At 34.2% G+C, this 27,810-nt stretch overlaps 1 long non-coding RNA gene across 6 annotated transcripts in view; it reads left to right on the plus strand.

Annotated features, from left to right (window-relative positions):
• The window catches only part of LOC135220474 (uncharacterized), a 140,739-nt gene that overhangs the window by 12,083 nt on the left and 100,846 nt on the right, over positions 1-27,810 (plus strand). For 3 of the 6 annotated variants that reach the window (XR_010315699.1, XR_010315702.1, XR_010315701.1), the window contains exons 1-5: positions 5,896-5,998; positions 18,698-18,812; positions 19,650-19,731; positions 23,553-23,667; positions 24,480-24,561. This is a non-coding gene — a long non-coding RNA (uncharacterized LOC135220474). Of the gene's footprint in view, positions 1-5,895; positions 5,999-18,697; positions 18,813-19,649; positions 19,732-23,552; positions 23,668-24,479; positions 24,562-27,810 lie in introns of those variants that run through there. The other 3 variants (XR_010315703.1, XR_010315700.1, XR_010315704.1) reach the window with 3 other exon arrangements.

Consider the following 27,810-nt stretch of genomic DNA (forward strand, 5'->3'; position numbering starts at 1 on the left):
GGAAGAAGAGGACTGCGAGGAGGACACGGTCCAAGAGAGGGTCTGGATCCAATTTCAGATCTCGAATGCCGAAAAATACTACCGCTAACCCAGGAGAGATTAAATTTAGAAGAGAGAATTTTCCCTTTTCCCGATTGTTATGCAATTGGCATTGGATTGATGTTAGATGATGGTACAGAATCAGACGATTCTCAGTTGCCCTGTAACCAGGAAGAATGGAAAGTGGTACAAACGAAGAAAAAAAACTTAGTTCTAAGTCGTAATGCTAAAGCAGTAGTAGCAAAAACGAAAAAAGTAAATGCAAAAAAGAGAAAAATAGAAATACCAGGGCCTGAAACAAAGTACGAACCCCAAAATACCTAGTTAATAGACATGTATTACCCTTAAACAATCATTTTCATTCGTATTGGAACTCTTAACATTAATGGTCTTTCAGATGTAAACAAACAGATGAATTTGAATACTTTTCTTACCTATCATAATATTGATATCATTTTGTTACAAGAACATAATATAAAGGACCATGAGCAATATTACTTTTTGTTATTTGTTTAAATTATTATGCGTTGTTCTGAAATCCGACCCATAAATATTAAGGTGGAACTGCAATAATGATAAATAAGAAACTAAATGCTGAGATAATAAGCATTTATAAACATGCTAGCTCTAGAAACTAAGTATGATTAGTGTAAACATTCAAGGAGAAGAGATTATTGTTATGTGTATTTATGCACCCTCTGGGGCGAATTGTCAGGGTGAAAGAGAAGAATTTTTTGAGGAAGTTATGCTCCCTCTTATGCAAAACAATGTGAGTAGATGTATTGTTGGAGCTGATTGGAATTGTATTATAAGTAATAAGGATTCTTCTGAACCAAAAACTTCTAATTTTTCAAATACGTTAAAACAAATTGTCAGTGTTTTGAAATTGAAAGATGTACATAATATTATCCCAAAAATTCCTGAATATACATTTATGAGGAAAAATTATGCTGCAAGATTAGATAGAATATATATGGCTGACTTAATCGCAAATGTGAAATATTCAAAAACAGTAGCAGAACATCATTTTCTGATCACTCTTGTTTTTTATGTGATGTTAAATTAGATAATGTGTTACAATTTGGGAAATCATATTGGAAACTTAATGTTTCTCTCCTTGAGGTTTCGGGAGTTAAGGAGGATTTTAAAGACCATTGGATAAAATGGAAAAGAGAGAGATGTAATTATGACTCCATGCTTGAATGGTGGGAGAAACTTAGTAAAGTTAAAGTTAAGGAATTTTATAGTAAAGTGGGTAGTATGAAAAAGAAAATGAGATATAATATGTTGAATATTCTTGAAAATAGACTAAGGTCTTTACACGAAACTGCTTACCAGACAGGGAACCCTGATATGGAAGAAATAAAGAGAATTAAAAATAGAATCCAAACAATTAGGGATGAACTGAACGAAGGTATTAAGATAAGAACAAGATTAAAAGACATACAGTGTGGCGAGAAAATATCAAAATACTTAATTGGTAAACAACGAGAAAGGCAAGTTAAGAAAATTATGACTTGTGTGAGGGATAAGTGGGGAACAGAAGTACGGTCCTTTCCAGCCATTCAAACGTCTTGTAAGCAGTTTTACTCAGATTTGTACTCTTGTGATATAGGAGACCAAGATATGCAAAAAAAAACTTTTAAAATATATAGAATGTAAACTTGATGATGGTGATAGGGAATTAATAGAACAGGAGTTTGATAAGAAAGAAATATTTCGTACAATGAAAAAATTTGCAAACAGTCGAACTCCAGGTATTGATGGGCTCCCAGCTGAATTTTATATAGCGAAACTGGATATCATAGGCGATGATTTTACTGAATTAGTAAATTTTATATTAAGAATTATGAAATTAGGAGGTTTGCAATATAAGGGTATAATTACACTTATAAAGAAGGATGGTGATGAGAAAGACTTGAAAAATTGGAGGCCAATTTCCCTACTTTATATGTAGTAACTATAAGAAATCATAGCGAAATTACTAGCTGAAAGAATGAAATTAGTAATGGGGAAAATCATTAATGAAGGTCAATACTGTTCAGTTCCCGGGAGAAGCATTGTACAATGTAACATGCTTATAAGGGATATTATGTATTATGTTAATGAGAATGATAAGGAGGCCAGCATTTTTAAAGCTTGATTGGTACAAAGCATTTGATATGGTAAATATAAAATTTCTGCTAAAAATAATGTGTAAAATCGGATTTGGGGAAAAAATACGTTGTTGGATAAAAATGTTGTACGAAAATGCTGAGAGCGCATTATGTATAAATAACTTCATTGGTGAATTTTTCGCAGTATCCAGATCGGTAAGGCAAGGGTGCCCTTTGAGCATGATGTTGTATGCCTTGTACCAGGAACCTTTTTATGCAGCCTTAAACGCAAACAACTCTGTTACGCCACTATTCCTGCCTGGGGGCTTTACGATCAAAGCCATTGGTTATGCAGACGACACGAATATCATCATTTGCTCTGATAATAGTTTATTAGAAGTCGATAGAATAGTTGGAGATTTTGAAAAGGCAACTGGAAGCAAAATTAATAGAAATGGAAATCTAGAAATTTATGGCATGGGGAAATGGAAATTTAAGAATGTATGGCCGATTGATTGGATAAAAAAGGAAACCGCGTATTTATATACCTTGGGGATTTTTCATTGCAACAATTATCAGCTTACGCTACAACAAAACTGGAATAAGGTGATAAATGCATTAGAGTGTCAAAGTAAATCGCTCTTTGGCAGAAAATTAACAATCTTTCAAAGGTCTGCTTATATCAATACCTGTTTATTAGCAAAACTTTGGTATGTTGGCCACATATATCCTTTAAGCAATAGTTACGGGAACTTGATTGAGAAGATATGTTTCAAGTATTTATGGAATGGTAGATATGAACCCGTGAAAAGAACTACTGTGTATAGGAAAAAGAGGGAAGGAGGTCTGAATATGTTTAACTGTGTAACCAAAGCCTTTGCATTATTAATCAACTCTTTTCTGAAAACTTATATAGGTAGTAAGGGTGTGCAATATTTGTTATTACATTATACTTCCCTAAGATTGGTGAACTTGATACCCAGCGAAGTAAGTGAAGGTTTAGTGGGTAACCATCCCAGTCCTTATTATAGTATTATTTTGGATGGAATAGATACATGTATCGATTGTCCCATGTTTGCCAATAATCCCAATAAGATTTTGTACCAGTTTTCACTGAAAAAAGTACCTATTACTGTTGAATCAAGATATCCCCTTTTTAACTGGAAATTAATATGGGTAAATTTTCATGAGAGTAAATTTATAAGTGTTTTTGATAAAGATCTAATATATAAGTATCTACATGATGTATTAATGACAAAACAAAGATTGTACACGTTTAACCTGTCTGGAAACAATTTATGCGATCATTGCAATATGATAAAGAAAGCAATTCATTTGTTTTATTTTTGTAAGAGAAGCAGACCTGTATTTGATTGGTTCTTAAGTAGAATTGAGGATATTTGTGGTTTTAAGCCTCAAAATAAAAACATCAGGTTTTATATTTTGATATAAATTGTAAAGATCTTCGAGTCAAGAATATATGTATTTTATTCCTGTGTTCTTATATCACAACTATGTGGTCATGCAGAAACACAAATTTATTGCCTGAACAAAAAAAACAAAATATAAAGGACCGTGTAAGAATGAAGAGCATGCAATACAAAGAAGATATAAAATTAATTTTTGATAATCTCATAAGATTACGAAAACCTTTGGGAAATTCTTGGAAGGATTTAATTCATTATAGAACGGTCATTTATATTTAGTAGAATCAAATCATGCTGATTTCATCGTAAAGAATTATTGTAAAAATTGTATGTAGATTATTAAATAAAAAAAAAAAAAATAAATGCACCACCATTTAAGTATTGAGACAGGTATAAGAGAGAGATGTTTATAGTCTACACAAAGGTGTGATAACTTTCATATAAAAACCGGTCTCAATATTAGTCATCTTGGGAACTTTGGAAAGTGTTTATCAATTTAGAATGCCATGAAATTGTGTAAACCACATTTCATCTTGGTCTTTCAAACTTCATTTCTATATGAAATGAGAGAGACGGCGGAGTAGTTACTCAGTCATTACCGCAGGATAGAGAGAGAGAGAGAGAGAGAGAGAGAGAGAGAGAGAGAGAGAGAGATAGAGAAGGGCTTACTAACCTTTCTTTTCATACAGTTTTATTCCGGCTATTTCAAAAAATGGCAAAGTGTGTGAGTATGTGTGATGTGTGAGTGTGTGTGTTTGTGCGTGCGCGTGTGTGTGTGAGCTTTGCTTCTTACAATCTGACTACTTATATTCACAGGGCTCTCATTTTCTAAGAGCTGAACCGCCTAATAGTGAATTCGCAACAAGAATATCCGTGAGATTCTTTAAAACATAAAGTCAACCTCGACTTAAGCTATAATATCCGTGAAACCAAGAATGAATTCATTAATCCCTTTGGAATTACTGAATATGTAAATGAAATCCAAAGAAAAATTTACGTATTGATGAACCAACATATATCTCCTTTTCTGTAATCGGAAACCAGTTTTCTCTCTCTCTCTCTCTCTCTCGCTCTCTCCTCTCCTCTCTCTCTCTCTCTCTCCATTCAGGGATAAAAGGGTTTTTCGATAAATGCTAACAGCAGGATAGGAATCATGAGACCCAGTCCTACTCTGAGCTACGCCGCGACGTCTGTAGAAGGGAGAGCTAAGGGCCGGTTGGAGAATGATTCAGCGAACTTCAGTGAATTACACAAATCCCGATGCATTATGGTCCAGGGATTAAACAAAATAAATAAATAAATAATAAAAGTAATCCGCTGTGCCTGAAATGTTGGAGAGAGAGAGAGAGAGAGAGAGAGAGAGAGAGAGCATTATCGTCAAGTGATTTAAACGTTAATTTATAAAACAGTAGCTTTTAAATATATGATTGAATCAAATGATAAAAATACTTAACATATTTGACATAGTTTCTGGGTCTTCATACCAATTAAATTTGATTTAATTTCGTGTAATTCAGACTGCCAAGCTGAGCATCGCTAAATATATAAGAAACCAAATTAGATTAAACAACACCAATTCCTACAGTGATTGCAGAGACATGCAGGTTTGTGGGACCAATATTCGGTGTCCCCCCACCCCCGCCAATGCTACCGTTTCCTTCCTACAGGGCCTTCGATCCTTGCAGATGGTCTTTTCTAAATAGTAATAACACTATATCAAATTGTTCTCCATTTTAGTACTCGAAGTGTTTGCCATTAGAGAAAGGTTAAATACTCTAATAATAACCATTACGTTTTGGAAAGAGAATTGATGCGCTTTCGCTGGCCTTAAATTTAATCTCTCTCTCTCTCTCTCTCTCTCTCTCTCTCTCTCTCTCTCTCTCTGGTCTCTGCCTTGGCGCAAACCTAGCCTTGACATTTCGTTGTTAATAAGCTAATTCCTTCACTGGTTTGTCTCGTAGAAATATTCATAATTAATTATGCTAAAAACAATCCATCAGTGAATCAGTTTTAGGCTCTAACAAGGTATTTCATTTTCTCCCACCCCAACACTACCCGCCCCCCCCCCCCCCCCCTCTCTCTCTCTCTCTCTCTCTCTCTCTCTCTGGCTTCTTGAAACTAATGGTATAAAAATAATTTTTGAAAATATTCTTAATCAGACGATAAACAGAGGAATGAGCGAAGAGACCTTATCGGTATAACGACAACATTCTCTTCTGGTCTTCGATCAATTCGGCACGACGTCATTGCCGAAGTGCCTCGTTGTGGACAATATAACTACCTAATGGTCAAATTCGCTCTAGTTTCCGACTTGTCTCTCTCCTGCGTTCCACAGATGACAAGGCGACCTACCGTCCTCCGAAAATCAGTTTAATTTTGACTCTGTGAAGTGAGTAAGATGACTTCTTGGAGCCGGTACTGGGTTTTGTCTATGTCGTGAGTGATTATTTGTCTTAAATTTATTAAGTTCTTAATTGCAATTCACTTTTTGAAAGTGAATTTTGGTACGTATATTTGGAAATCGCGTGATATTTACTCGAGCTATTTTGTTAGAAATCAGAAAGGATTGATATTTGTGTCCGACTGTGGGGAATAGCCATTCGGTCGTTAGCTTCACTCGAAGCTTTCTATTTTTCTTAATAAGTTAAAAGTAAATAACTTAATGCTACTTAGTATAGTAACTATTAGCGTTAATGATAAGTAAAATGAATAATAAAATTAAACATATGAATTAAATTACTTAAAAAAAAAAAAAACTAGTAATTGCCTAGGTCTTAAGTTCGCGCGTGCGTAATATGTACCTGTCAAAGGTAAGAAGTAAATTACCTCGGAGGTTACCACAGCCACGGCGAACAGTTACAGTAAGAGTTTCTCATTAGCAAGGTCGGCATCTACATTGTAATAGGAAATTAACTCGGAACAAAACTGAACGTTCTAACTCCAAGACAACGACAATTTTGGAATACGTCAACGTCAACATTTGTGATAAGTGCTTTACATTATTATGTATCTTTGGCCATGTCTAGGGAAAAAGGTAATGTACGGCAATGTCACAAAGTTTTATTAGTGGATCTACTCTTTAATGTAAGTTGTTTTGGTTGTTGAATAATTGTTTTGTTTATTAAATATAAGTTAGATTGAAATTAAAATAAATTCCAATATAATTCCAAAATTGTCGTGTATTCCATATAATATTTCGGAGGTAAACTAGGTGATTTTTTAGAAACGGCTAACTGGTGTATTCCATATAATATTTCGGAGGTAAACTAGGTGATTTTTTTAGAAACGGCTAACTGGCTAACTGTCGCTCGGTATTTCGAATGGTAACCAATATGGAACTCAAGTGCGACGTAATTAGTAACTTATATTATGTGTTATAATCTATATTGTGTTATAATCTATTTCATGTTCATATATAATGTACTCGGTAACCCGTAAGCATCGATAACTTTAGGTGGGGTGTTATCTTTTAAATATTTGCAGGCTATTGATACTAAATCTATCGAGTATAATTAGTTAATCATGTCTGATAAAGAGGAAGAGTTTAACCCTATGAATATTATATCATCCTTGAGGAGGATGCGGGGAATACACAAACGGAAGGTAACTATTTACTTAAAGAAGCTAACGGAGCTTCATGGTGATAATAGATTGACTTCTTCCTTTTGTAAGACTCAAATAACTGAAATCGAAAAAGAGATCGAGCAGGTTAAACACTTTGATGAATAAATTAATAATGTTTTGGAGACACATGAAATAATGAACAGTGATGAACAATATTATAATGAGGAGTTAGATAGTCAGGCAGAATATAGCATTCAGGTTAGTCTATTAGAGCTTGACCAATATGAACAATTCATAAGTGAGTTAAGTGGGGAGTTTTCTAGCAACTTATATGCCGATAAAGTTTTAGAAATGATTTCTAGAATGAATGTCTGATAGGAAACCCCCTCCTTTAGAATGTGGAATCTTTAGTGGAGAGGAGAAAGATAAATTTGCTTTCAATTCATTTCTTAATCAATTTAATAATGTCATTGGGTCCAGAAAAAATCTGTCCGATTCTGCCAAACAAATATATTTACAGGAGTACCTTAGGGGCTATGCCTTGAAGGTAGTTAAGCATTTGACTATGCCTTGAAGGTAGTTAAGCATTTGACTTTTATGACCGTAATACCACTTGGCAATTGAATGTTAAAAGAAGAATTCCTTGACGTAAATTATATTGTTGACGAGACTTTAAGAACCTTTTGAGTGCTGCACCAAGTGCTGAATATGATCTAGAATTCTCGTCGTGGGTGAAAGTTTACCTCAACGAAATCAAATCCTATCTGCATGAATTGAAAGCACATAATATTGATTTATTGGAAGTGGGGTCCTCTGGGCATAAATTTGTGAGTCATATAGTATTTAATAAACTCCCCATACCTGTAAAGAGAGAGTTGGCTCACAAATTAAATACCAATTATCCTAATATATCTGACATTCTTTCTAATTATAATGAAATTATCAAAACTTTATCTAAAACTGTTTCCAATAGAAAAAAGACCCTCACTAAAACTCTAGTAAACCTAGTCCTAGCAGCTTTCATTTACCTAAAGAAAATAAGGTAGGTGTAAGTACGATTCAAAATGTTAAATTTGCAAATAAAGTAACTAAGTTAATTTGTAAATTGTGTGCAGCTGAAGGCCATACTTTGGGAAAATGTGTTAACTTTAATAATTATAATGATAAATTGGCCAGACTGAGGGAACTTTCACTATGCACTAGATGCGCTGGTTCAGGGCACGAAGACAATGAATGTTACGGGAAACAATAAGTTAAGGTTTGAATGTCTGTTGTGTAGAAAGAGGGAACACATAACTCCATTGTGCCCTTTCTTTGAATAAAGCCGAACTACCTACCTAAAACTAACGTAAGCTTATGTTTTTGCTCAAAGAAGTTTTGATGCGTCTCATATTTTACCCACTATGACTTTGTATTTAAGAAATGGCAAAAAGGCTAGGAAAGTCAGATGTTTGTTTGACACTGGCAGTCAGCGGTCATATATTTCCGAATCTGCAGCTAAAGATCTTTGTCAGGATGTAGAGGCGTTGTTTGCTTTGGAATGTGATGTAAGCACATATATAGGGCAAGAAACTAAGGGCTTCAAGCAAATGTCCACTGGAATAAATATAAACAATAATTTAATATTCATACCTTTATTAGTTGACAAATCGCTCAATATAAACTTTGAAGTGCCTGGCATGAATCAAATAATAAATTTAAAGAAAATAATATTGCTTTATTGGATGAGACTTTTTGTGACCACAGAAACCATGAAAGTATGAAGGTTGACATGCTGTTAGGAATAGATACCATTCAGTTTTTACCTTCGGTAACTTGGACTAAAATGATGGGTGGAGCTTGTTTAGTCGTAAATAATAGAGTAGCTCCTGTAGGTAATGTGTTCAACTTTTTGGATGAGGCTGAAAGTAGAGCTGTTATGGACTCCATGGTTAATAAGAAAACACTGAATGTTAAAACAAAAAGCGTGGTAAATTTAGTAATGGATCCTCTAAAATCTTATTTCAATCCATTAGCATATAGTAGAAGACAGTGAGGTAGACAATGGACTCGAACACCTTTTTAGTCTTGAATCCTTGGGAATAAAAAAGTGTGAAATAGAATTGGTCTCCTTTGATAAAGAACAAATTGACAAGATTTAGAGAGGGGATCTCTTTTGATAATGGATTTTATCATGTAGAATTGCCCTGGTATACTGATAAAATTGACAGCGTCCCATCTAATCATTTTGTTTCACTTAAGGTATTAGACAGAACAGTAGAGTATCTTGGTAAAAAGGGTCTCATTGACAAATACCAGGAAGTTTTTGATAAACAACTCGAGGATGGTATAATCGAGGAAATTAAAGTAAGTCCTTCTGACTATCATAAGTATATATGGATTCCCCATAGACCAGTTATAAAATTAGAAGAGCAAGTTACCACAAAAATCAGGCCAGTATTTAACTGTTCTTTAAAAACTACAGGGAATTGCCTTCACTTAATGAAGCAGCTTATCCTGGGATAGATTTAATGGCTCAATACTGAAATTGCTCTTTTACTATAGAACTAATAAATATGTAATGTTGAGTGACGTCAAACAAGCTTTTTTGATGATTAAATTAAAAAATGAAGTGGACAAAAATAGATTGTTTCTTTTGGAAACTGGGAAATAAATTAGTATCTTATCGCTACAAAACAATAGTTTTTGGTTACACTTCTTCACCTTTTATATTAAATTTTGTTATGAAACATCACGCAGAAAGTTATCCTGATGATAAGTGTTAAGAAATATTAACTAATAACTTTTATGTAGACAATCTTCTTGTAACTGGTAACAACATTGATGAAATGAAAAATTTGTATAAGCAAGCTAATGATAAGATGGAACAAGGGGGCTTTATTTTAAGGTCTTGGAACTCCAATTGTATAGAGTTGAGAGAAGAAATGGCGTCTGATAATAGACTTGTTGAACATTCTTGCGAAGAGGATAAAGTATTGGGTTATAGATTCAACGTAAAAAATGATTCTTTTAGTCTTGCGCCTTGTAAAATAGATCCAGAAGCAGACACAAAAAGAAAAGTATTGTCACAAACTTCTAAAATATTTGATCCTTTGAATATAGTCCTTCCTGTAACAATAAGAGGAAAAATTTTAATGAGAAAAATATGGAAATTAGATGTTGGTTGGGATCAAAATTTACCTAAAGACATTTGTGGGGAAATGAAAATTATTAGTAGAGATTTTGAAATGTTATCTGAACTTAAATTTCCTAGAGAGTCCCTTAATGAACTAGACTCGTATGGTCTTCACATTTTTTGTGATAGCTCTGTGGAGGCCTATGGTTTTGTGGCCTATGCAGTTAATCAAAATGATAAGTTCTTATTTGTTCTCCAAATCTAAATTGGCTCCACTGAATAAGAGAAATGATCATAGTGTCCCCACTTTGGAACTAATGGGAGTAATTCTAGCTTTTAAATGTTTACCTTCTTTACTAGAAGCCTACAATAATATAAATTTTCAATTCATTAATATTTGTGTTGATGCTCAAGTGGTTTTGAATTGGCTATTGACCAGAGAAACTAAAATAAAATCTAAATTTGTTAGAGATAGAGTACTTGAGGCAGATGGTCTTAAAGTTGAAATATCTAAGCTATTTAAACTACCTGTCTTATATCACTACGTAAATACAGAAGAAAATCCTGCTGACATGATCACCAGAGGTTTATCCTATACTAAATGTTTAAGTAAATAAACTCATTGGCTAGAAGGTTCAGAATGGTTGAGTAATGATTTTGACAAGTGGCCTCTTTACCCTTTATTGAGCATATCGCCTTACTATAAGCATCAAATAAGTACAGTATGCACTATGCAAATAAATAAAGTAAACGCTGGTATTCTCAATATAAATAAAATTTCAAATTATGAACAATTGTTAAGAATTACCAGTTACTTGTTCAAATTTTGTAGTAGATTAAAGGGTGGTGATCCTAAAAAGAAAGCCTTAGAGTATTGGGTGAAAATTGCACAGAAAGAATACTTTACAGTAGAATTAGATTTTTTTACAAAGCAGTGCCAATGTTACTAATAATATACCTCCTCTAGTGTCCAATTTAAATTTATTTTTAGATTCAAAGGGTATAATTAGGTCTAGGGGAAGAATATCTAAGTGTTTGTACTTTGACTTTGTGATGTTCATACCCAGTATTGTTTCCTAAAGAGCATAGGTTCACCTCATTGTTAATAAAGCATTGTCATTTGAAGGTACAGCATTTAGGAATAGGCACTACATTAAACTACCTCAGGGAACAGGGATTTTGGATTCCCAAGGGTAGGTCAGCAGTAAAGACTGAGCTGAGTAGTTGTAATATATGTAGGAAATATAATGCCTTAGCTTACAGATACCCGAAGTTTACAGATATGCCTAAACACCACATGAATTTAGTCAAGCCTTTTCAGCATGTAGGTATTGATTTCACCGGACACCTTTGGGTTAGGGATGAGTTGAGTGGTAGGACCACAAAAATGTTCATATTAGTTTTCACTTGTCTTAACGTGCGCGCTGTGCACTTTGAATTGTTACCAGACATGTCCACTAAAAATTTTGTTCTCGCTTTCCAAAGATTCAGTAATATGTACACAATACCACAATACCTGTACAGTGACAACGCTAAGTCTTTTCTCAAGGGTGGAAGTATCCTTGAAAGGTCTTTGGAGTCGCAGGAATTTCAATCTGAATTAAGGAAATGTAATATCAAACACATTAAAATTCCTTTATATTCAGCATGGGTTGGTTCTGCTTGGGAGAGATTGATTAGAGTATTAAAGAATTGTCTTTATAAAGTAATAGGAAGATCTAAATGAACTTACTTTGAATTATTAACTACCCTTTCTAATATTAAATTAGCGATAAATTCCAGGCCTTTAACATATAGATCAAGCTCAGAAAATTTAGTTTATAACTCCAAATTCCTTTATCAAATTGCATGGTAATTCATCCCTCATTTTGAGAAAAGATGATGTTTGGTTGGACGATTCTAGTCAACCTTCTTTAGAGAGAACTGTAGAAATACAGGAAGAAATTATTGAAAATTTTAAGAAATTGTGGTATGAAAATTATCTCTTAAGCCTGAGAGAACATAGCAGAAATTTGTACCAAAGTAAGTGGGAAAATAGAATTAAAGTTGGTGACATTGTCCTAATTAAAGCAATAAATAAGCCCAGACCATTTTGGATGATGGTAAGGTATTAGAATTAATATTAGGATTTGACAATAATATTAGGTCAGTGAAACTAAAGCAAGCTAATGGGGCTATAGAATATCATTCTATTTGTAATCTTTATCCTATGGAACTGTCAGTGACACATGCTATAAGAGAAAGGCAAACCAGAGATAATTCAATGGAAATTGAGGTAGAAACAGGCAGTATAAATAAACCTGAATCTATTCACGTTGAACAAGGCGAAAGGTCTGTAAGACCCAAGAGAAAGGCTACCGAAAGATTTGAAAGAATGCTAAGGGAAAATTTAGATAATTTGTAAATACTGCTTTTCAGTATATTTACTGTAATTACTAATAATAAAGTTTTTATTTTGACTAAAATGCTACACACTCTAAACTTTTTCAGTGTGAGGATATACTTTATTAAATGTTTTATTCTTTAACTTTAAATAAGGATTAAGGGCATTGCAAATAATTACTTTTTAGGTATTAAATAAATAAAACTAAATACGTAAACAAAAAGTAAAATTAGGGGATAGCCTATAGTAAACTAAGCTAAGTTAAAATTGGTGTAAATATTTAAATAAAATGCTACACTTAAAATAAAGTGAAGACTAAAGTTAAAATGCTACACTTTCAGTAACGTGAGGATGATACTAAAGTAACTTAGCCATACTTTTTATTTAGCGTTGTTGGAAATAATTGTTTGACACAGTAGCCAGATTTAAGGTGGCCTTAATAAATAATGTATGGTTAATGAAGATATTCATTGCAATTCTATAATCTCAATCCTTTGTGAGGAGTGTGTTAGAAATCAGAAAGGATTGATATTTGTGTCCGACTGTGGGGAATAGCCATTCGGTCGTTAGCTTCACTCGAAGCTTTCTATTTTTCTTAATAAGTTAAAAGTAAATAACTTAATGCTACTTAGTATAGTAACTATTAGCGTTAATGATAAGTAAAATGAATAATAAAATTAAACTTATGAATTAAATTACTTAAATTAGTAATTGCCTAATAGGTCTTAAGTTCGCGCGTGCGTAATATGTACCTGTCAAAGGTAAGAAGTAAATTACCTCGGAGGTTACCAAAGCCACGGCGAACAGTTACAGTAAGAGTTTCTCATTAGCAAGGCCGGCATCTACATTGTAATAGGAAATTAACCCAGAACAAAACTGAACGTTCTAACTTCAAGACAACGACAATTTTGGAATACGTCAACGTCAACATTTGTGATAAGTGCTTTACATTATTATGTATCTTTGGCCATGTCTAGGGAAAAAGGTAATATACGGCAATGTCACAAAGTTTTATTAGTGGATCTACTCTTTAATGTAAGTTGTTTTGGTTGTTGAATAATTGTTTTGTTTATTAAATATAAGTTAGATTGAAATTAAAATAAATTCCAATAATTTGAGTATGTCATGCTCTTTTCCTGTTGTGATAATGAGTAGGGTTTGTGTCAGAGGTAGGCTATTAAATTGAATAATTTATTCAATCTATCTAGGATAAGTAGTTTGTAGATAGTAAAAGCATATTTAATCATTTGCCTCTAAATATTTTAGATTGTCTATTTAATCATTCGGTGCTAAATAGTTTGAAGATAGTTAATTTAATTATTCAATGCCAAATAGTTTAAAGATAGTATTCGGTTTATTTAATCATTTGATGCTGAATAGTGTTCAGATAGTCAAAACTATTATTTTGGTAAGTTTTTTTTATAGGAAATCATTGAATTGAAATAATTTGAATCTATGGGTTTATGAGGTAGACGTAGGTGAAATGTTTGTGTACATATAATATTTTGTTAGTAGTTAAGTGTACATACATTATTTTGTCAGTAGTTAAGCAGTGCTGATGAAGTGAGTGCAACAGCGCAAAGCAGTGCTGGTGAAGTGAGAGTGGTAGTGCTATTTGTGCTGCAAGTGACTGCAATAGAGCAGCACTAAGCAGTGCTCGTGAATTGAGGCAATAATACGGCACTAAGCAGTGTGGTGAAGAAAGTGCAAATATGACTTAAAGTTCTTCAATTGTTCTTCAATTGTTCTTCGATGAGTTCAATTGTTCTTCGATGAGTTCTTCAATTGTTCTTCGATATATAATTCATATTGATATATTTTCAGATTGTCATTGTTCCATACAAATATCTTATTTCTGGATTCACTCTTCACGGTTCCACGTGTCTTAAATTTATAGATGCTCATGTAGATTTTGTAACTGTTGAAATTATATTTATAAGTTTAATGGGTGAGGAAGGATGGAAGGGGTTTTCAGATACTACTTTTGGCTAGCTGCCACTTATAGCTGAAGACTTGAACCAAATCAAACTTACTAACAATGGAACAGGCTCTACGAGCATAAGTCGCCTCTTACTTTACTTCCTACTTTTGAACCCCTTTAACTTTCAAGTAAAGAAACCTGGGGTTGGTATTGGTATGGTGTGAAACCCATATCAATGTTGATTCCGGGAGTCCCTTTCTAGGAAGGCTTCGCCCTTACTAGTTTGGGGCTTGCCTCACGGTTTAGGGTTCCGTGACAGTACTAGGGGAGGGGAGGCTTTGACAGGCCGATCCTTCCCTGGCATTGACGTCCCCTACTGTCTCGACGGTCATGGCCTCAACGCGGTGAGACAGTGGCAACATGGATCATCATCATGTATGATCTGTGGCTAACTAGTGACCATAACAGCACAGGTTCAAGTCTCGGCTCGTGAAATTTTGTATTCAAAGAGGATGCTTTTACAAAATCTAAGCTGCACGAATTTCATTCTATTATTGTTCCAGTTGTCTGAATTTAGAAGCCTTCTTTTCAGATATATATGAGTCATGAATTTAAATATCTTATTTTCAGATTTCTAGGAGTCATGAATTTGAATATATTTTTTCAGGATGAAGAGCGTGCATGCAGATTGGTCGTGTTTTCGCTTTACTCGGTTTGAAACAGAGAAATGATAATCTAATTTTTTTTACTTTGCCCTATCTCCGTTAATGCTGTTAACCTAGTCGGTAAGGCTAGTAAAATCACTGCGGTGGTGACCTGTCCTTGCAATCAGGATGATAATGGAGATGAGCTTGTGTATGTGGTGATTAGTGTATAAAGTATGTGTGGATCTTTGTGAAGTAGTGCTATCTGTGCTGGTGAAGTGACTACAATAGCAACATCACTAAGCAGGGATTGGGAAATGAGTGCAATAGTTAGGCACTAAGCAGTACTTGTCATGTGACTGCAATAATATGGCACTAATCGGGGCTGGTGAAGAAACTGCAAATATGACTATTAGTGTTCTTCAATTGTTCTTCGTGGAGTTCTTTGATAGTTTTTTCATGAATTTAGATACCTTATTTCCAGATTAAGTCATTATTCCAGGCTCATTTAATTTAGATAACTTATATCCAGATAAACTAGTTTTCAGATATTCGAATAATTTATTCAATCTCTCGAGAATTAGTAGTTTGCAAATAGTAAAAGTATATTAAATTATTTGACGCTAAATATTTTCGATAGTTCAGTTTATTTAATCATTTGACGCTAAATAGTTTGTAGATAGTTTGTTTATTTAATCATTTGATGCTAAATAGTTTTCAGATAGTCAGAAATATTATTTTGGTAAGTTTCTTTTATAGGAAATCATTGAATTGAAATAATTTGAGTCGATGGGTTTATGGTAGACGTAGGTGAAATGTTTCTGTACATATATTATTTTGTGTTAGTAGTTAAGTGTACATACATTATTTTGTCAGTAGTTAAGCAGTGCTGATGAAGTGAGTGCAACAGTGCAAAGCAGTGCTGGTGAAGTGAGTGTGGTAGTGCTATTTGTGCTGCAAGTGACTGCAATAGAGTAGCACTAAGCAGTGCTCGTGAATTGAGGCAATAATACGGCACTAAGCAGTGTAGTGAAGAAAGTGCAAATATGACTTAAAGTTCTTCAATTGTTCTTATATTGTTCTTCGATGAGTTCTTCAATTGTTCTTATATTGTTCTTCGATGAATTCAATTGTTCTTCGATGAGTTCTTCAATTGATCTTCGATATATAATTCATATTGATATATTTTCAGATTGTCATTGTTCCATACAAATATCTTATTTCTGGATTCACTCTCCACGGTTCCACGTGTCTTAAATTTATAGATGCACATGTAGATTTTGTAAAATTATTTTGCAATTTAATGGGTGAGGAAGGAAGGGGTTTTCAGATACTACTTTTGGCTAGCTGCCACTTATAGCTGAAGACTTGAACCAAATCAAAATTACTAACAATGGAACAGGCTCTACGAGCATAAGTCGCCTCTTACTTTACTTCCTACTTTTGAACCCCTTTTACTTTCAAGTAAAGAAACCTGGGGTTGGCATTGGTATGGTGTGAAACCCATATCAATGTTGATTCCGGGAGTCCCTTTCTAGGAAGGCTTCGCCCTTACTAGTTTGGGGCTTGCCTCACGGTTTAGGGTTCCGTGACAGTACTAGGGGAGGGGAGGCTTTGACAGGCCGATCCTTCCCTGGCATTGACGTCCCCTACTGTCTCGACGGTCATGGCCTCAACGCGGTGAGACAGTGGCAACATGGATCATCATGATGTATGATCTGTGGCTAACTAGTGACCATAACAGCACAGGTTCAAGTCTCGGCTCGTGAAATTTTGTATTCAAAGAGGATGCTTTTACAAAATCTAAGCTGCACGAATTTCAATCTATTATCGTTCCAGGTGTCTGAATTTAGAAAACTTCTCTTCAGATTTATATGCGTCATGAATTTAAATATTTTATTTTCAGATTTCTAGGAGTCATGAATTTGAATATATTTTGTCAGGATGAAGTGTGTGCGAGAGCGGATCAGTCATGTTTTCACTTTACTCGGTTTGCGGATCAGTCATTTTTTTGCTTTACTCGGTTTGAAACGGAGAATTGACTATCTAACTTTTTTACTCTGCCCTACCCCCGTTAATGCGGCTAACCTAGTCACTATGGCTAGTAAAATCACTGCGGTGGTGGCCTGTCATTCTTGCAATAGGGATGATAATGAAAGAATGGTTTAGATGTTGTGGTGATTAGTGAATCACAAATAATGTGTGTATCTTGGTGAAGTAAGCAAAAAGAATGTTACTGTTGCTGTTGAAACTAACTCTATAAATTGTCATGGTCGCAAATATCAAACGGATGGTCATGCACTAAACTGAAAAGAATGCAAGACCTTACATTATGTAATGAAGAGGATTATTGATTATATAGACCATGGCAATGATTGCTAATAGAAAATTAAAATTAGTTTAATTTTATGGCCATTTTTGCCATTGCTGAGACATGGCTGAAAGACTATGAAACTGCCAAGATTGCTGGTATGACCCCACCTGCGCATAGCTTCCTTCACTTTCCGAGGACCCTGGTAGTTGTGACGCCAGATAACTCCCAATCAATCACTTTCCAAGGAAAGGTTGAGTTGGGTCGATTGCTTGACTGGACTGATAGAATATCTCCTGCTAGTGTTTTTATTTGCGTTAATTTTAATCTAAGGATGGATGATCCAACCAGTGAAGGTGTCAGTGTTTAATGATATGGAAAGTAAAACAAATGTGGAATTTACAATGTGATCAAATACATCTGATGAATAAACAGAGAATTTGATAATGGGGGTCCTGCTACGACCAGTATGGAAATGGTGGGGGACCTGAATAAGCCTTCAATCTCTGTTAGTTTGGTGACAGTCGGATATTTGTTTAATCTTCCTATGCTAAATAATTTGAAGATAGTTAAAACTGATTATTTCATTAGATAGGTTTTATTTTTAGTCAATCCTGAAATTATAGTATACTTAGAGGCTATAGGTTAATAGTTTTTGTACAAAGTTTACAATATCTCATTGTATGTTTAGTGTTTGAGGCTATGCGATACTAGTGTTTTTGAATTGAATGCCATAGTTCAAGTTGGTTAGCACCAATCTAGTTACAGATGCTAATGTAGATTTTGTAACTGTTGAAAACTTGGTATGTTTAACTTTTATTTGTCAGGTAATGGCTGAAGAAGGAAGGAAGGGGCTTTCAGGTACTTTAGTGTTTGTGGGTAGCTTCTCCAACAAATGTTTGTTTGTTTCTGGTCAGATTTCAGACTTGGTGAACTCCTTGAAAAGAATTAATGGTTCAAATTTATGCCAATAAGACTGCATTAAAATACAAATATAATTATTTTACCAAATTAGTTATTTTTGAGCTAATTCTCTGAAGTGTTAACCTTTAACAGCCGGTAAACTTAGTTTTATTAATTGGCTAATCAATTTTATAATGTCATATTTTCATGAAAATAGAACTCCTAACATTTTTTGACATTTTAAACAGAAATCATGTATCAGAGCAGCAAATGAATATTTTTCTTTTGTTTCAGGATGATGTACTGGATCATCTCTGCTGCTCAGAAGAAACAAACTCCTTGCGTCTATGCAGTGCGGGTGTATTATGAATGTTTGTGAAAAAGTGGTGTCTGTAGATAAAATATTTAGGTGAGCATGCCATTAATAGCATTCCCTTTTCCTTTAGTGTTTGTCTTATTTTTACTAGGATGCCTCTAATGGGCAAGTAGACATAATCTTTGAGAAATAATTATCTATTTTAAGGGAACAGCTTCTAAGATATAAAATAAAATTAACCTTAGGAGGAGAAAATATTGATGGATAATGTACGTTAATGATTTCCTGAAGTTAAAGAATTCTCTTTTGTTTAGTTCTTGTTTCCTACAAAAGTCACACTCAATATTACACTAGAAATTATGAATATTTGGAACCTAGATTAAAAGGATAATGACATTCCAATAAAAAAAAAAAAAAAAAAGACAACCTTAATGAGATCTCCAAACCATTTGTAATTCTTCAGTTCCGATAGTAGTTCCTTCCACTTTATGTTGAATGACACTAAATAGAGAAGTTACAAAAAGAATGTATTGCACTTCTGGGGAATTTGTCGTCCCACAGATTTTGTGTATGAAAGCGGATGAGAAATTATTCATATTCTGAAAAATTTGGGGCACATGCTGTCCTCTGTGAATAGGGTATTTGATTTTTTGTTGGAAGTTTCTCCAACATATTTTGTTTAGTCGGAATTCACCCTTGGTCAAATCTTTTAAGAATGAATAGATTGCAAAAACGTATGGATATTAAGTGGTAAAGAATCTTTATAATGCTTATTAATTACAGTTCCATTAAAATGAAGCTCCATTAAAATGAAGCTCAAATGTTCTCTTAATAGATAGAAAAAATAGAGTAGTGCGTTCCAGTGGCAAAAGCTGCTTTAATGGACACCTGGAGAGACAACAAATTAAGATTATTTTATTTTTGTTACAGGAAACTGTACTGGATCATCTTTACTCTGAAGACTTAAATACAGGGTTGAAGTTCTCTTTCCGGATTTTGACATGGATTGGAGGTTTGTATAAGCCAGTTACCGATTTCTTTTATAAAGGAAAAAAAACTTAATTTCATCTCGTCGAGGCTAAATAGTTTGCAGATAGTCAAAGAAAGTATTTACTCTTTCAAGGCTAAATAGTTAGCAGATAGCCAAAGAATTTATCTAATCTCTATAGACTGAATAGTTTGGAGATAATAAAAAAAATATTTAATCTCTCGAGGCTAGATAGTTTTCAGATAGTCAGAGAATATTTAATCTCGCGAGATAGTTTTCAGATAGTCAGAGAATTTATTTAATCTCTCGAGGATAAGTAATTTGCAGATAGTCTTGTATTTAATCATTCGATGCTAAATAGTTTGCAGACAGTGTTTTAATCATTTGATGCTAAATCTTGTGCAGACAATCAAAACTATTAATATGATAGTTTTGTCAAATCCTGGAATTTAAATAATTTGAATCAATAGGTTTATGGTAGACGAGGTGAAATGTTTGTGTACATATATTTTAATTGTGTTAGTAGTTAAGCAGTGCTGGTGAATTGAGTGCAATAGTGCGAAACGGTGATTAAGTGAGTGCAGTAGTGTTATCTGTGCTAGTGAAGTGACTACAATAGTACGGCACTAAGTGATTGTGAAGAGTGCAATAGTACGGCACTAAGTAGCACGGATGAAGTGAGTGCAATAGTACGGCACTAATCAGCGCTAGTGAATAAACTGCAAATATGAGTCAAGTTCTTCAATTGTTCTTAGAGTTCTTCGATTGTTCTTCGTAGAGCTCTTTGATAGTTTTTTCATGAACTTTATACCTTATTTTCGGATTAAGTCATTGTTCCATTTAATTATCTTATTTCCGGATTCACTCATTATTCCAGGTTCAATTAATTTACATAACCTATTTCCAGTTTAGCTAGTTTTCAGATATTCAAATAATTTATTCAATATCTCGAGGATAAGTGGTTTGCAGATAGTAAAAGTATATTTAATCATTCGATGCTAAATAGTTTGTAGATAATAAGTTTATTTAATAATTATTCTAAATAGTAGGCAGATAGGCAGTTTATTGGATCGTTCGAAGCTAAATAGTTTGTAGATAGTCATTTTATTTAATCATTTGACACTAAATAGCTTGTAGATAGGCAGTTTATTTAATCATTCAATGCTAAATAGTTTGAAGATAGTCGGTTATTTAATCATTTGATGCTAAATAGTGTTCAGATAGTCAAAACTATTATTTTGGTAATTTTTTTTATAGGAAATCATTGAATTGAAATAATTAGTCAATGGGTTTATGGTAAGTGAAATGTTTGTGTACATACATAATTTTATTGTCAGTAGTTAAGCAGTGCTGGTGAAGTGAGTGCAACTGTGAGTGCGGTAGTGCTATTTGTGCTGGTGAAGTGACTGCAATAGAACTGCACTAAGCAGTGTGGTGAAGAAAGTGCAAATATGACTTTAAGTTCTTAGATTGTTCTTCGATTGTTCTTAGATTGTTCTTCGATGAGTTCTTAGATTGTTCTTCGATGAATTCTTCTATTCTTCGATATATAATTCATATTGATATATTTTCAGATTGTCATTGTTCCATACAAATATCTTATTTCTGGATTCACTCTCCATGGTTCAATGTGTCTTAATTTATAGATGCTCATGTAGATTTTGTAACAGTTGAAATTATATGTGTAAGTTTAATGGGTGAGGAAGGAAGGAAGGGGTTTTCAGATACTACTTTTGGCTAGCTGCCACTTATAGCTGAAGACTTGAACCAAATCAAACTTACTAACAATGGAACAGGCTCTACGAGCATAAGTCGCCTCTTACTTTACTTCCTACTTTTGAACCCCTTTTACTTTCAAGTAAAGAAACCTGGGGTTGGTATTGGTATGGTGTGAAACCCATATCAATGTTGATTCCGGGAGTCCCTTTCTAGGAAGGCTTCGCCCTTACTAGTTTGGGGCTTGCCTCACGGTTTAGGGTTCCGTGACAGTACTAGGGGAGGGGAGGCTTTGACAGGCCGATCCTTCCCTGGCATTGACGTCCCCTACTGTCTCGACGGTCATGGCCTCAACGCGGTGAGACAGTGGCAACATGGATCATCATCATGTATGATCTGTGGCTAACTAGTGACCATAACAGCACAGGTTCAAGTCTCGGCTCATGAAATTTTGTATTCAAAGAAGATGCTTTTACAAAATCTAAGCTGCACGAATTTCAATCTATTATCGTTCCAGGTGTCTGAATTTAGATGTCTTCTTTTCAGATTTATATGCGTCATGAATTTAAATATCTTATTTTCAGATTTCTAGGAGTCATGAATTTGAATATATTTTGTCAGGATGAAGTGTGTGCGAGAGCGGATCAGTCATTTTTTCACTTTACTCGGTTTGCGGATCAGTCATTTTTTTGCTTTACTCGGTTTGAAACGGAGAATTGACTATCTAACTTTTTTTACTCTGCCCTACCCCCGTTAATGCGGCTAACCTAGTCACTATGGCTAGTAAAATCACTGCGGTGGTGGCCTGTCATTCTTGCAATAGGGATGATAATGAAAGAATGGTTTAGAGTGTGGTGATTAGTGAATCACAAAGAATGTTTGTATCTTGGTGAAGTAAGCAAAAAGAATATTACTGTTGCTGTTGAAACTAACACTATAAATTGTCATGGTCGCAAATATCAAACGGATGGTCATACACTGAACTGAAAAGAATGCAAGACCTTACATTATGTAATGAAGAGGATTATTGATTATATAGACCATGGCAATGATTGCTAATAGAAAATTAAAATTAGTTTAATTTATGGCCATTTTTGCCATGCTGAGACATGGCTGAAAGACGATGAAACTGCCAAGATTGCTGGTATGACCCCACCTGCGCATAGCTTCCTTCACTTTCCGAGGAGAGGTTGAGTTGGGGACTGCTTGACTGGACTGATAGAATATCTCCTGCTAGTGTTTTTTATTGCGTTAATTTTAATCTAAGGATGGATGATCCAACCAGTGAAGGTGTCAGTGTTTAATAATATGGAAAGTAAAAACAAATGTAGAATTTACAATGTGATCAAATACATCTGATGAATAAACAGAGAATTTGATAATGGGGGTCCTGCTACGAGCACTATGGAAATGGTGGGGGACCTGAATAAGCCTTCAATCTGTTAGTTTGGGGACAGTCGGATATTTTTTAATCTTCCTATGCTAAATAATTTGAAGATAGTTAAAACTGATTATTTCATTAGATAGGTTTTATTTTTAGTCAATCCTGAAATTATAGTATACTTAGAGGCTATAGGTTAATAGTTTTTGTACAAAGTTTACAATATCTCATTGTATGTTTAGTGTTTGAGGCTATGCGATACTAGTGTTTTTGAATTGAGTGCCATAGTTAAAGTTGGTTAGCACCAATCTAGTTACAGATGCTAATGTAGATTTTGTAACTGTTGAAAATTTGGTATGTTCAACTTTTATTTGTCAGGTAATGGCTGAAGAAGGAAGGAAGGGGCTTTCAGGTACTTTAGTGTTTGTGGGTAGCTTCTCCAACAAATGTTTGTTTGTTTCTGGTCAGATTTCAGACTTGGTGAACTCCTTGAAAAGAATTAATGGTTCAAATTTATGCCAATACGACTGCATTAAAATACAAATATAATTATTTTACCAAATGAGTTCTTTTTGGGCGAATTCTCTGAAGTGTTAACCTTTAACAGCCGGTAAACTTAGTTTTATTAATTGGCTAATCAATTTTATAATGTCATATTTTCATGAAAATAGAACTCCTAATATTTTTTAACATTTTAAACAGAAATCATGTATCAGAGCAGCAAATTAATATTTTTCTTTTGTTTCAGGATGATGTACTGGATCATCTCTGCTGCTCAGAAGAAACAAACTCCTTGCGTCTATGCAGTGCGGGTGTATTATGAATGTTTGTGAAAAAGTGGTGTCTGTAGATAAAATATTTAGGTGAGCATGCCATTAATAGCATTCCCTTTTCCTTTAGTGTTTTTGTCTTATTTTTACTAGGATGCCTCTAATGGGCAAGTAGACATAATCTTTGAGAAATAATTATCTATTTTAAGGGAACCGCTTCTAAGATATAAAATAAAATGAACCTTAGGAGGAGAAAATATTGATGGATAATGTACGTTAATATGATTTCCTGAAGTTATAGGATTCTCTTTGTTAGTTCTTGTTTCCTACAAAAGTCATCTCAATATTACACTAGAAATGGTGAATATTTGGAACCTAGATTAAAAGAATAATGACATTCCAATAAAAAAAGACAAAACTTAATGAGTTTTCCAAACCATTTGTAATTCTTCAGTTCAATAGTAGTTCCTTCCACTTTATGTTGAATGACACTAAATAGAGAAGTTACAAAAAGAATGTATTGCACTTCTGGGGAATTTGTCGTCCCACAGATTTTGTGTATGAAAGCGGATGAGAAATTATTCATATTCTGAAAAATTTGGGGCACATGCTGTCCTCTGTGAATAGGGTATTTGATGTTTTGATGGAAGTTTTTCCAACATATTGTGTTTAGTCGGAATTCACCTTTGGTCAAATCCCTTTAAGAATGAATAGATTGCAATAACGTATGGATATTAAGTGGTAAAGAATCTTTATAATGCTTATTAATTACAGTTCCATTAAAATGAAGCTCAAATGTTCTCTTAATAGATTGAAAAAATAGAGTAGTGCGTTCCAGTGGCAAAAGCTGCTTTAATGGACACCTGGAGAGACAACAAATTAAGATTATTTTATTTTTGTTACAGGAAACTGTACTGTATCATCTTTACTCTGAAGACTTAAATACAGGGTTGAAGTTCTCTTTCCGGATTTTGACATGGATTGGAGGTTTGTATAAGCCAGTTACCGATTTCTTTTATAAAAGAAAAAAAACTTAATTTCATCTCGTCGAGGCTAAATAGTTTGTAGATAGTCAAAGAAAGTATTTACTCTTTCAAGGCTAAATAGTTAGCTGATAGCCAAAGAATTTATCTAATCTCTATAGGCTGAATAGTTTGGAGATAATAAAAAAAATATTTAATCTCTCGAGGCTAGATAGTTTTCAGATAGTCAGAGAATTTATTTAATCTCTCGAGGATAAGTAATTTGCAGATAGTCTTGTATTTAATCATTCGATGCTAAATAGTTTGCAGACAGTGTTTTAATCATTTGATGCTAAATCTTGTGCAGACAATCAAAACTATTAATATGATAGTTTTGTCAAATCCTGGAATTTAAATAATTTGAATCAATAGGTTTATGGTAGACGAGGTGAAATGTTTGTGTACATATATTTTAATTGTGTTAGTAGTTAAGCAGTGCTGGTGAATTGAGTGCAATAGTGCGAAACGGTGATTAAGTGAGTGCAGTAGTGTTATCTGTGCTGGTGAAGTGACTACAATAGTACGGCACTAAGCAGCACGGGTGAAGTGAGTGCAATAGTACGGCACTAAGCAGCACGGGTGAAGTGAGTGCAATAGTACGGCACTAATCAGCGCTAGTGAATAAACTGCAAATATGAGTCAAGTTCTTCAATTGTTCTTAGAGTTCTTCGATTGTTCTTAAGAGTTCTTAGATTGTTCTTCGTAGAGCTCTTTGATAGTTTTTTCATGAACTTTATACCTTATTTCCGGATTAAGTCATTGTTCCATTTAATTATCTTATTTCCAGATTCACTCATTATTCCAGGTTCAATTAATTTACATAACCTATTTCCAGTTTAGCTAGTTTTCAGATATTCAAATAATTTATTCAATATCTCGAGGATAAGTGGTTTGCAGATAGTAAAAGTATATTTAATCATTCGATGCTAAATAGTTTGTAGATAATAAGTTTATTTAATAATTACTCTAAATAGTTGGCAGATAGGCAGTTTATTTGATCATTCGATGCTAAATAGTTTGTAGATAGTCAGTTTATTTAATCATTTGACACTAAATAGCTTGTAGATAGGCAGTATATTTAATCATTCAATGCTAAATAGTTTGAAGATAGTTTATTTAATTATTCAATGTTAAAGAGTTTGCAGATAGTCTGTTTATTTAATCATTTGATGCTAAATAGTATTCAGATAGTCAAAACTATTATTTTGGTAATTTTTTTTATAGGAAATCATTGAATTGAAATAATTTGTCAATGGGTTTATAGTAAGTGAAATGTTTGTTTACATATATTATTTTGCGTTGGTAGTTAAGTGTACATACATTATTTTATTGTCAGTAGTTAAGCAGTGCTGGTGAAGTGAGTGCAACTGTGAGTGCGGTAGTGCTATTTGTGCTGGTGAAGTGACTGCAATAGAACTGCACTAAGCAGTGTGGTGAAGAAAGTGCAAATATGACTTAAGTTCTTCGATTGTTCTTCGATGAGTTCTTCGATTGTTCTTCGATGAGTTCTTCGATTGTTCTTCGATGAATTATTTGATAGTTCTTCGATATAGAATTTTTTCCTACTTATATATTTTCAGATTAAGTCATTGTTCCATTTAAATATCTTATTTCTGGATTCACTCTCCATGGTTCCATGTGTCTTAATTTATAGATGCTCATGTAGATTTTGTAACTGTTGAAATTATATTTGTAAGTTTAATGGGTGAGGAAGGAAGGAAGGGGTTTTCAGATACTACTTTTGGCTAGCTGCCACTTATAGCTGAAGACTTGAACCAAATCAAAATTACTAACAATGGAACAGGCTCTACGAGCATAAGTCGCCTCTTACTTTACTTCCTACTTTTGAACCCCTTTTACTTTCAAGTAAAGAAACCTGGGGTTGGCATTGGTATGGTGTGAAACCCATATCAATGTTGATTCCGGGAGTCCCTTTCTAGGAAGGCTTCGCCCTTACTAGTTTGGGGCTTGCCTCACGGTTTAGGGTTCCGTGACAGTACTAGGGGAGGGGAGGCTTTGACAGGCCGATCCTTCCCTGGCATTGACGTCCCCTACTGTCTCGACGGTCATGGCCTCAACGCGGTGAGACAGTGGCAACATGGATCATCATGATGTTATGATGTGGCTAACTAGTGACCATAACAGCACAGGTTCAAGTCTCGGCTCATGAAATTTTGTATTCAAAGAAGATGCTTTTACAAAATCTAAGCTGCACGAATTTCAATCTATTATCGTTCCAGGTGTCTGAATTTAGATGTCTTCTTTTCAGATTTATATGCGTCATGAATTTAAATATCTTTTTTCAGATTTCTAGGAGTCATGAATTTGAATATATTTTGTCAGGATGAAGTGTGTGCGAGAGCGGATCAGTCATTTTTTCACTTTACTCGGTTTGCGGATCAGTCATTTTTTTGCTTTACTCGGTTTGAAACGGAGAATTGACTATAACTTTTTTACTCTGCCCTACCCCCGTTAATGCGGCTAACCTAGTCACTATGGCTAGTAAAATCACTGCGGTGGTGGCCTGTCATTCTTGCAATAGGGATGATAATGAAAGAATGGTTTAGATGTTATGTGGTAATTAGTGAATCACAAAGAATGTGTGTATCTTGGTGAAGTAAGCAAAAAGAATATTACTGTTGCTGTTGAAACTAACACTATAAATTGTCATGGTCGCAAATATCAAACGGATGGTCATACACTGAACTGAAAAGAATGCAAGACCTTACATTATGTAATGAAGAGGATTATTGATTATATAGGCCATGGCAATGATTGCTAATAGAAAATTAAAATTAGTTTACGTGAATATCCAATCGGTAGGAAATCAAACACTTCAGATTGGAGACTTGCTAATTGAAAATTTTATGGCCATTTTTGCCATTGCTGAGACATGGCTGAAAGACGATGAAACTGCCAAGATTGCTGGTATGACCCCACCTGCGCATAGCTTCCTTCACTTTCCGAGGAAAGGTTGAGTTGGGTCGACTGCTTGACTGGACTGATAGAATATCTCCTGCTAGTGTTTTTATTTGCCTTAATTTTGATTTAAGGATGGATGATCCAACCAGTGAAGGTGTCAGTGTTTAATGATATGGAAAGTTAAACAAATGTGGAATTTAAAATGTGATCAAATACATCTGATGAATAAACGGAGAATTTGATAATGGGGGTCCTGCTACGAGCACTATGGAAATGGTGGGGGACCTGAATA

The sequence above is a fragment of the Macrobrachium nipponense genome, chromosome 2 (assembly GCF_015104395.2).
Source record: "Macrobrachium nipponense isolate FS-2020 chromosome 2, ASM1510439v2, whole genome shotgun sequence".
In the NCBI taxonomy this organism is placed as follows: domain Eukaryota; kingdom Metazoa; phylum Arthropoda; class Malacostraca; order Decapoda; family Palaemonidae; genus Macrobrachium; species Macrobrachium nipponense.